This window comes from Myotis davidii, unplaced genomic scaffold (genome assembly GCF_000327345.1).
Source record: "Myotis davidii unplaced genomic scaffold, ASM32734v1 scaffold1815, whole genome shotgun sequence".
Classification (NCBI taxonomy): Eukaryota; Metazoa; Chordata; class Mammalia; order Chiroptera; family Vespertilionidae; genus Myotis; species Myotis davidii.
In genome coordinates, this window is record NW_006286478.1 from 419153 (window position 1) to 428764 (window position 9612).

The 9612-nt window shown below is 47.1% G+C and overlaps 1 pseudogene; it reads left to right on the forward strand.

The window, feature by feature from the left end:
- Positions 1-7993: 7993 nt before the first annotated feature.
- Positions 7994-8886, forward strand: LOC102771216 (annotated as a pseudogene).
- Positions 8887-9612: the final 726 nt, after the last annotated feature.

Below are 9612 nucleotides of genomic sequence, written 5' to 3' on the forward strand. Positions count from 1 at the left end.
CATCACTGGCCCACGTCCTCAGCCGCTGCTGCCGGAGAGCCCGGGTCAGTGCCTCTCAGGCGGAGGGGCCTCAGGCCTCTTAGCCGGTCTGCCCAGCCCCCTTACACACAGGCAGGCCTCTTCCACATGAAAGTATCCCGAAGCGAAGCCCTCCTGGGTCAGCCAGCCTGTGAGCACCCCATCTGCCTCCTCCCCCTGCTCGCTGCTAACTCTTTATTGGAGTTCTCTGCCACCCACCCCCAACTTCCCCCTCTCCCTCTCCCCTCCCTGCTTCTGCCTCAGCCGGGAGTCCAGCCTTTGGCCGTTTGGTCCTGAGGTCTTCCCCGTCCAGGCTTCCACACCCGGCCCCTCTTCTATTGCCTTTTCCCCTGCGGCTGCCTGAAGCACCTGCGTCTCTAGGATTGGGCCTTCTCCCTCACTAGGCTGATCTCCCCCTGTTCATGGAAACAGCCACCACCTCCTATACCAGTTTCCAAAACCTCCTGTCCAGCATGGCCTCTCTCCGGAGTCCCTTCCCTTCCCTTCCTTTCCCTTCCCTTCCCTTCCCTTCCCTTCTTCGCTCCCACAGCCACCAGCACCCACCAAGCAGGCGGCACCGTGGCTTGGAGATCCCTTCCCTTCCCTTCCCTTCCCTTCCTTTCCCTTCCCTTCCCTTCCATTCACTTAAGCAATGTTGGCAAAGTGCTTGGGAATCCTACTCTGTTACTAACTGTAAGTATAACCACAAGCATTTAAAACTATTGGAAGTCTCAGTTTCATCATCTGTAAAAGGGAATAATGAGAGTCCCTACCGCACAGAGCGTTGGTAAAGATTGGATAAGAGTCTGCATGTGGAATGCTTAACCCAGCACCAGCACCTAGTAGGTGCTTGTTATTCTAGCTGTCACTGTGATTTGCTGAGGACCCTCTGTTTACCAGGCTTGCATCCTGTGTGGGGAAGATGACCACAAGCAGATCGGCCAGAACAATCCAGGAGAATATCTTCTAGAACCTAGGAAAGTCTAATGCCAGGGGCATGTTGGCAAAGGTCCCTGGGTTTTGAGGGTGTTGCTGGAGCTGAGCTCAGGAAAATGGGCTGGAGAGAATTCATTGATCTGAGTTAGTAGGAAGTAAGATGGTGGGAGGAGGTGGGAGAGGGATGATGGGCATTGCCTGGGATGGGTAGGGTAATATGTGTAAAGGATTTCTAAGAACTAGGATGTCCAAAGTTGTTGGGTTTTTTAAATTTTTTTATTTTTATTTTTATTGATTTCAGAGAGGAAGGGAGGGGGAGAGAGAGATAGAAACATCAATGATGAGAGGGATTCATTGGTCGGCTGTCTCCTGCACGCCCCCTAGTGGGGATGAACCCACAACTTGACCAGGAATCGAATCTGGGACCCATCAGTCCACAGGCGGACGCTCTATCCAGTGAGCCAAACCAGCTAGGGCTGTTGGTTTCATGTTATTCATTTTTTCATCTCTTTGTGGGCTAAACACACAAAGGCCTTGTGTGAGTAAGTTTCCTTTTTGTGTGTGGGTGTTACAGAAAACCGGAGAAGAACCAAGCAATGCTTAGAGAGATGGAGTTACATTTATTATTATTACACGTGGGCCCAGAGGAAAATGTCTCTCAAATTCTGGGCCAAATCACACAGGAAGTTTCCTGTATTTATACCATTTTACCCTCTTTGTCTCCCAAATATGGGTTTTTCTGGTCCCCTTTGCAAGTTCTTAAAGAGCCCCTATGTGCTGGGGCTTTGAGACCTCAACCAAAGACTTGGCCTGGTGCCAGCACTGATAACTTCGTCTGGGGAAGGTTTAATGGCCTCTCTGAAATGGGAGTAGTCTTATTTTCCTTATTATTTAAGCCAGCAAGCATTTACAGAAGCCAACTAGCAGGGTTAAAATTTCAAACCGCAGTTTATATATAAGATGGATGCTTCATGGGAACTATGGAACGGGGATGAGCTTCACATCCGGACAACACACATTAGTATATCAGTTGTCTATTGCAGCACAGCAAGTCACCTAAGAATGCAGTGGCTTAAAATGACAATGTCTTGGATCAGGAATTCAGGAATGGCTCTTTGATTCTTTTTAACTCAGGGATCTGTTAGAAGGGTGCAGGCGGGGTGGCTGGGGTTGGCATCATAGCAGACTTCTTCACCCACATGTCTGGGGCCTGTACTGGGAAGCCTCCACTAGGTGGGGCTGGAACAGCTGGAATTTCCTGGGCAGCTCCCTGTCTCGCCTTTGCGTCTTCGTGGGCTTTGCAGGGAGTCTCATCAGCATGGTAGCTGAACGTCTCTCATAGCAGATCAGAGAGAGGGAGAACGCCAGACAGAAACAGACTTGCCTCTTAGGACTCAGAAATCACACAGCATCAGTGTCACCACTTTCTTTTGGTCCAGGCAATTACAGAAGTCTGCCTAGGCTCAAAGGGAGGGAGCAGAGATCTCACCTCTTGGTGGACAAGCATCAATATGACATTTCAAGAAGAGCTTGGAGGATGGGACATATATTGGTGCAGCTCTCTTTGGAAATACAGCCTATCCCACTTGGGCTTATACCCTGAATTGATTCAGTGGAAGTTGAAGCTCAAAGCCAAAGTTGACTAAGAGAAATGTTAGGGAAAGCTTTGGGACCACAAGAAGTAGACTAGAGGTTCCAGTCAATTGCGTACAGCTCTTAAGGAGCAGGGAAACCTGAATAAATAGTCATCTATCCACATTCTGGGATAGGAAGACTCAATGTTGCAAAAATGTGAAATTAATCTATAAATTCCATGCAGTCCCAATCAAAATCAATGCAGTTTTCATGAAACTTGACAAGCTGATTCTAAAGAGAATCTAGGAGAAAAACAGCATGAAAATAGACAACAAATGTTGGAGAAGAAAGAAAAAGAGCCCTAGCTGATTTGGCTCAGTGGATAGAGCATTGGTCTGTGGACTGAAGGGTCTCGGGGTCAATTCAGTTCCCTAGCCCTGGTTGGGATTGGTGCAGGAGGCAACCAATCAATGTGTCTCTCTCACATCAATGTTTCCCTCTGTCTCTCCCTCTCCCTTCCACTCTCTCTAAAAATAAATGGAAAAATATCCTCAGGTGAGGATTAACAAACAAACAAAAGAGAGAGAGAAAGAGAAAGGTGTTTCCCTATGAGAGATCAGAACATGGTACAAAAAAACACAACAACATAGTACAAAATGAATTATTCAAATAGGTGTTTTACCAGCCCAGGAACAGATTAAAAACAGAGAGAGAGAGAGAGAGAGAGAGAGAGAGAGAGAGAGAGAGAGACAAGAAACACACACATTTTTCAGATATATTTAATCTATGATAAAAGTCTATATATTTCATTTATGATAAAGGTAAATTTAAGGTAAATAAGGAAGGGATAGACCAGTTAATGAATGTTGAGGCACCTATATATATATTCAGAAAAATTAAAGTTAGATTTCTACATCAGCATACAAAACATGTGTCTCTGGACAAATGCATTGTGGACCCAAATGTAAAAATAACAAACTGCAAAAATCTAAAAGAAAATTTTTAAAAATAATTTTGTGGTAAAGAAAACTTTCCTGAGCAATACACAAAACCATGAAAAAATGTTTAAATTTGACTTCATAATACTTTGTTTGTTTAATCCTCACCCGAGGATATTTTTCCATTGATTTTTAGAGTGGAAGAGAGGAGGAGAATCAGAGAGAGAGACACATCAATGTGAGAGACACACACATTGTGTGCTTCCTGCATGCCCCCTACTGGGGATTGAGCCCGAAACCCATGCATGTGCTCTGACCAGGAATCTAACCATTATCTTCTGGTTCATGGGTCTACACTCAACGTCTGAGCTACACCGGCCGGGCTCTGCTCTTGTCTTTCCACACAACATGCTAATTCCTCTGCAAGAACAAGTCTGAAAGTGTGGGCCCACGAAGCCAGGTCCTGGACCAGAGAGAAGACTGACACCACACCCTACACATCCTCTCTCTCCTGAAGAATGCGCAGAGCCTGGGAGCATCCTCCCTTCAGCCTAGAACAAACACGTAGCGGGGAGAGAAAAGTCCCTTCTATTTCCTTCTCATCCAAGTTAATTCAAAACTTATTTTCTTTCTTCCAATAAAAGTTTAAATCTTACTCATAGAGATATTTCATGTTTAAGCTGAGACTGAGTCTGTCTGTCTGATTCATTGCTGTGCTCCCTAACTGCAGATGTCCACAGATTTCTGCGTGAGCAAGTGACAAGTCACTGAATCAACCCCTAACATGCATGGGATCTGCAGGCTGACACTTCCCTCAGCCTCCTCCCTACCACGCCCTCTCTCTCATGGGCAGGTTCTCAGGGTCTAGTTCAGAGGGATAGACTCAGAGCTCTTACAGCTGTGTGTCAGGCTTGCAGTGCGAGGAAATCTTTAAACAACACAATCATAAAAAGAGTAGCCAGGAGCTATTGTTATTAACAATAACATTTATCATCCCTATATGTATATCATTAAATTATATTTATAATACTACTTGTTGAGCACTTGCAACATAACAGACATGGTGGTTGTGTGCTGCGTGCATTTTGCCGAGTCCTCACAGCGGGTTGGTGTGATACAGGTCGTGTGATTATTTCCTCCAAACTTGAGGCTTAGGGAATAAAACAGTTTCATTCCTGTTCTTCCTGTATTGATTACATACTTCCGCTGTTTCTGACTCATGGTAGGTACCAGTAATGTGCATTTCCTTCCTTTTCCACGAAGTCCACACATAATATTGTGCAGTGTGGGCTCTGCACAAAAATAGATAGCAGAGCCGGCCACCAGCTTGCCACAGCTGTTGTTTTGCTGGTTCTATCCCGTTTAGAGAATTCTTAGAATCTTGTTTGACTTGAGGGCTGGGCCACTCCAGTATACAATCCTCGGATCTCTATTCTCTAACCTTCCAATCTGCTGATTCTTTCTCCCTAACTCTGCTGGGAAGGAGGGGTGGACGTAGCGGGCATGTAGAAAAGGCAGCCCACCTGTTTTCTTCGGTTTCCCACCAAGTCCTCTGTTCCTGGTCAGCAGTAAATCGGGCTTTCTGGGGCTCTGGCGCCGCCTCGTGGTCATCGTCTGCAGCACACGATGAGAACAAATTGAATAAAAGCCCCTTTCTCATGGAACTCTTCGGGAGATGAAATGGGGAGAAAAGACCAAAAGCTCTGTGGGAACTCAACGAGGGAGAGATCATGGCTTCTGGGGAATTGGAACTTATAATCTCAGCTATTACATTCAGCTACACTTGGACCCTGATTCTACCACATACTAATTGTGTGACCCTGGGCAAGTCACTTCACCTCTTTGAGCATGCCTCTTGATGTCCATGAAGTACCCGGCAAGCTTTGAACATTTTAGGTAGAAGGAACTTTGTAAGCAAAGGCAGGGGACAGGGAGAATGTTCAGAACACAGGGCAGGTGACATGCTTCCTCTTCCTCGCTGGGAAGAGGGTCCAGCCGTGGGCAAACTACGGCCCGCGGGCCGGATTCGGCCCATTTGAAATGAATAAAACTATTGAAAAAAAAGACCGTACCCTTTTATGTTATTATGTTTACTTTGAATTTATATTAGTTCACACAAACACTCCATCCATGCTTTTGTTCCGGCCCTCCGGTCCAGTGTAAGAACCCATTGTGGCCCTCGAGTCAAAAAGTTTGCCCACCCCTGGTTAGTCCCATGGAGCAAGGTGGGGTGGGGGAGCATGAACCTCTTAACCACAACACAGTGAGAGGAGCTGGAACCCCTTCTTGGAATCAGCTGCTCGTTCTAGGTTGAGCCCAGTCTTAAGCAGGTTTGCCTACCTGGACTCTGACTGCCCTCACAGGCCTGGGCAGAAAAGCCAACCAGCCCGCTTCCTTCCCAAGTAGAGCAGAGCTCTTCCAAACTCATCTGACTGGCCAATCCTGATCCTGGTTCCACCTGAATTCTTCCCCAGTTCTGAGGTAACACTGGTAAACTATGCTGGCTTCCGCAAGCTATTTTCTCCTGATTTCCTCCCACATCTCTAGCTGTTCCTTCTCATGCTCCTCTGTGGGTTTCTTTTATCTGCCCGTGCTTCTCACTCCAAAGGGTCCTATCCTGACCTTGTCTTTTTATTACCCATGTTCTTCCTAACCCACTCCACTGGCTTTGACTATCACCTAGATGTTTCCCCCAGAGCTTCAAACCCACTATCCAACTGCCTCTGTGGGATGGTCCACAGGCACCACCCACTCGATATGTCCAAAACGAAATGATCTGCTTGCCTCCAAACCCGTTCTTCCTGTGTTGATTACATAGCCAATGGTTCCATCCTTTGCCCTAGTGCATAAGCAAAAAAATGTGGTTGTCAGCTTTGACTCTTCCCTCCCTCTCCTCCCGCAGAAGTATTATCACCATGTTCCAGTCACTATGCCTTATATATGTTTATCTAATCCACCCGCCTCTCTCCATCCCGCTGTGACTCGGGCACCATCCTCTTTTGCTTGGATTATTACAACTGCCTCTGGACTTGACTCTTTGCCTCAGTTTTACCCCTTGCTTGTTTCTTGTGTTCCCTTCTGGATGCTCTCAAGGAGAGCCTGTTTCTTAGCCTTTTCCACCTTCTAGAATCTAGAGGCTGCCCACATGTCTTGGTTCATGACCCCCTTCTTTCATGTTCAAAGCCAGAAAAGTTACATCTCTCTGACTACTCTTCCGTCGTCACATCTCTCTCTGCTTCTCTCCTGTTTTCCTCTTCCACCTTTAAAGACCCTTGTGATTGCATTAGACCCACTTGCATAATCCAGGATAAAAATCTCCATCTCAAAATCCTTAATTGTATCTACAAAGACCCACTTGCCATGTAATATAATAGATTCACAGGTTCAGAGGACTAGAAGATGGACATCCTTGGGGGACTATTATTCTGCCTACCACAGTCCTTTCTCTGTCCCCACCCCCAATATTTGTGTCTGTCCTGCAGGCAAAATACATTTGTCTCATTTCAAAAAGTCCCAGCCCATTCAAGTATTAACTACAAGTCCAAAATCTTATCTAAATCCCACCAGCTCACCCTGGCCAGTGTGGCTCAGTGTTTGAGCATCAACCTATAAACCAGGAGGTCACGGTTCAATTCCCGGTCAGGGCATATGGTCAGGTTGTGGGCTCAATCCCCAGTAGGGGGCTTGCAGGAGGCAGCCGAATCAATGATTCTCTCTCATCATTGACGTTTCTATCTCTCTCCTCTCTCTCCCTCTTCCTTCCTCTCTGAAATCAATAAAACTATATTTTAAAAAAAGGATTATAAACTTATTTTACCTCTGCTAGCAGAAGGGCTGAGTCCAAAATGGCATCAGGGGGGCAGCGATACTTATTTCTCTTGTAAAGGTCAGTCACAGTAAGTGGTCAGACGAGGTACAGGTGGGGGCCAGGTGTAGGCAGTCCACTAGAAACTGGATGAGGCAGTTTCCTGGAAACTGAAGGCTGTTAATCATGAAGCCTATAATGAGAATAACAGGAAAATCGCCGGGAGGGGCAAGAGCCCCAAGCAGGGCATAATGGGGCGCAGGAATGTATCTAACAATGATATGAGGACTATATGTATTATGATAATTCTTGTCAAGAGATTAGCATGGTGCCTGGCACAAAGTAAGTGCTCAGTAAATGTCGATTGCTGTGTATGAATGATAAACTCAACCACATAAAGGTTTAAGAGAAATCTGGCTCTGCACAAAGACAGCAAGCTTGTGGGGGCAGGGGGCGAGGAACGTTGGTGGCAGCTCAGTTGTGGATTTCACATTACTTACCTGGGGGAGGGATCGTGGTGGGAAAGGGGACGGGGAGGGGCGGAGTATGTGCCTTTAAGATGAGATAAATGGGGATCAGGAAACTTACAAAATCAATCAATCTGAACCAGGCCCGGTAGCTCTGTGGGTTAGAGCGTCATTCAGATACGCCGAGGTTACGGTCTGATCCCCAGTCAGGACACATCCATGAACGCCTAGATAAATGGAACCAGGTCCTAAAAATGGTGAACCGCAGGGTGAAGGATCCCACAGCATCCACTGCACCAACCTTCAATATCTGGTGGAGGAGATTATTCAGATCGAATCTATGAGTCCAAGTATTGGAAAGAGGAGTGCTTTGGACCGACAGCTGAACTTGTAGGCAATAAAGCCATGGAGTTAAAGTTTGTGGGTGGCGTCTATGGTGGCAACATAAAGCCAATTCCCTTTCTGTGTTTGACCTTGAAGTTGCTGCAGATTCAACCAGAGAGAAGGATATCATTGTTGAGTTTATAAAAAATGAAGGCCTCAAGTGCATTCGCATGTCCATGTCGGGAGCACTTTACATGAGGCTGACAGGCACTGCAATAGATTGCCACGAGTTCATGGAGCCTCTGTACAATGGCTATAGAAAAATCAAGAGCCAGAACTGAAATGGGGATTTTGAGCTGATGCACGTAGATGAATTCATTGATGAACTACTGCTCTGAGAGAGTCGATGTGACATCATTCTGCCCCGGCTACAGAAACGCTATGTTGCTAGAGGAAGCTGAGCAATTGGAGCCTCGGGTTAGCGCTCTAGGAGAGGACATGGATGATGTCCAGTCCAGTGAAGAGGATGAGAACGTGCAGAGGGTAGTACCATCACCTGATCACCGCTGGAGAAGCCAGCTACGGAGACTAGGCCCGTGTTGCCCACACTGCTCTACAGGAGTAGGAGCGGGTCTCTCTGAAGGTGGAGTAGGTCTCCCAAGAGGAGGAGCCCTTCCCTGCCACCGAGAGAGGCATCAGAGCAGGAGTCCAAGACCACACAGATCCCCTTAGTCACAGACACAGGGTACACTCAAAATCTCCAAAAACGTCTAAGAAGAACCACAAGAAGAGCCAGAGGAAACGCATAATGAACTCAGATTAGGTTTAGTCCAAATGGCCTGCAGATATGAAGTCATCTCTCTATGTGGAAAGGTTAAGATCTACTCCTGAGGCAGTTATGAGAATATTTTAGTGTTTTTTAAAAATATATATTTTTATTTGATTTCAGAGAGGAAGAGAGAGGGAGAGATAGAAACATCAATGATGAGAGAGAATCATTGATTGGCTGCCGCACACTGGAGATTGAGCCTGCAACCCAGGCATGAGCCCTGACGGGGAATCAAACCGTGCCCTCCCGGTTCATAGGTCAAAGCTCAACCACTGAACTATGCCGGCTAGGCAAGGGGTGTTTTTTAACTTTTTGACATAAAGAATCTCTAGATTTTTTTCTTATTAAATGAAAGAGGTGCTGGGGGTGGGGGGAATTCATTGCTGTTTCTCTTTTCTTTCAAAGGGAGTCTTTCTGCCTGGCTCCATTCATTCCCTTCCAAGGGCATGCTAGGGGCGTGTCCACTCCTCCCTCCGCCCCACCCAAGCCCCGCCCCTCACGTCTGCCCGGATTGGTTACTCAGAGGCGGAGCCCCGGGAAGAGCCCAGTACCAAGTGGTGGGGGCGTGGCGCATGCGCGGGCTGGGCTGGGTGGAAGTGAAGAGGAAGATCTGCCGGAAGTAGACGGCAGAGGTGGTGGCGGAGCGGCCGGCAGCTGCCTGGGAAACAGGGGCCCGGGACCCTTGGCTCGCAGACAGGCAGGCCAGGCTGTCGTTTCTGT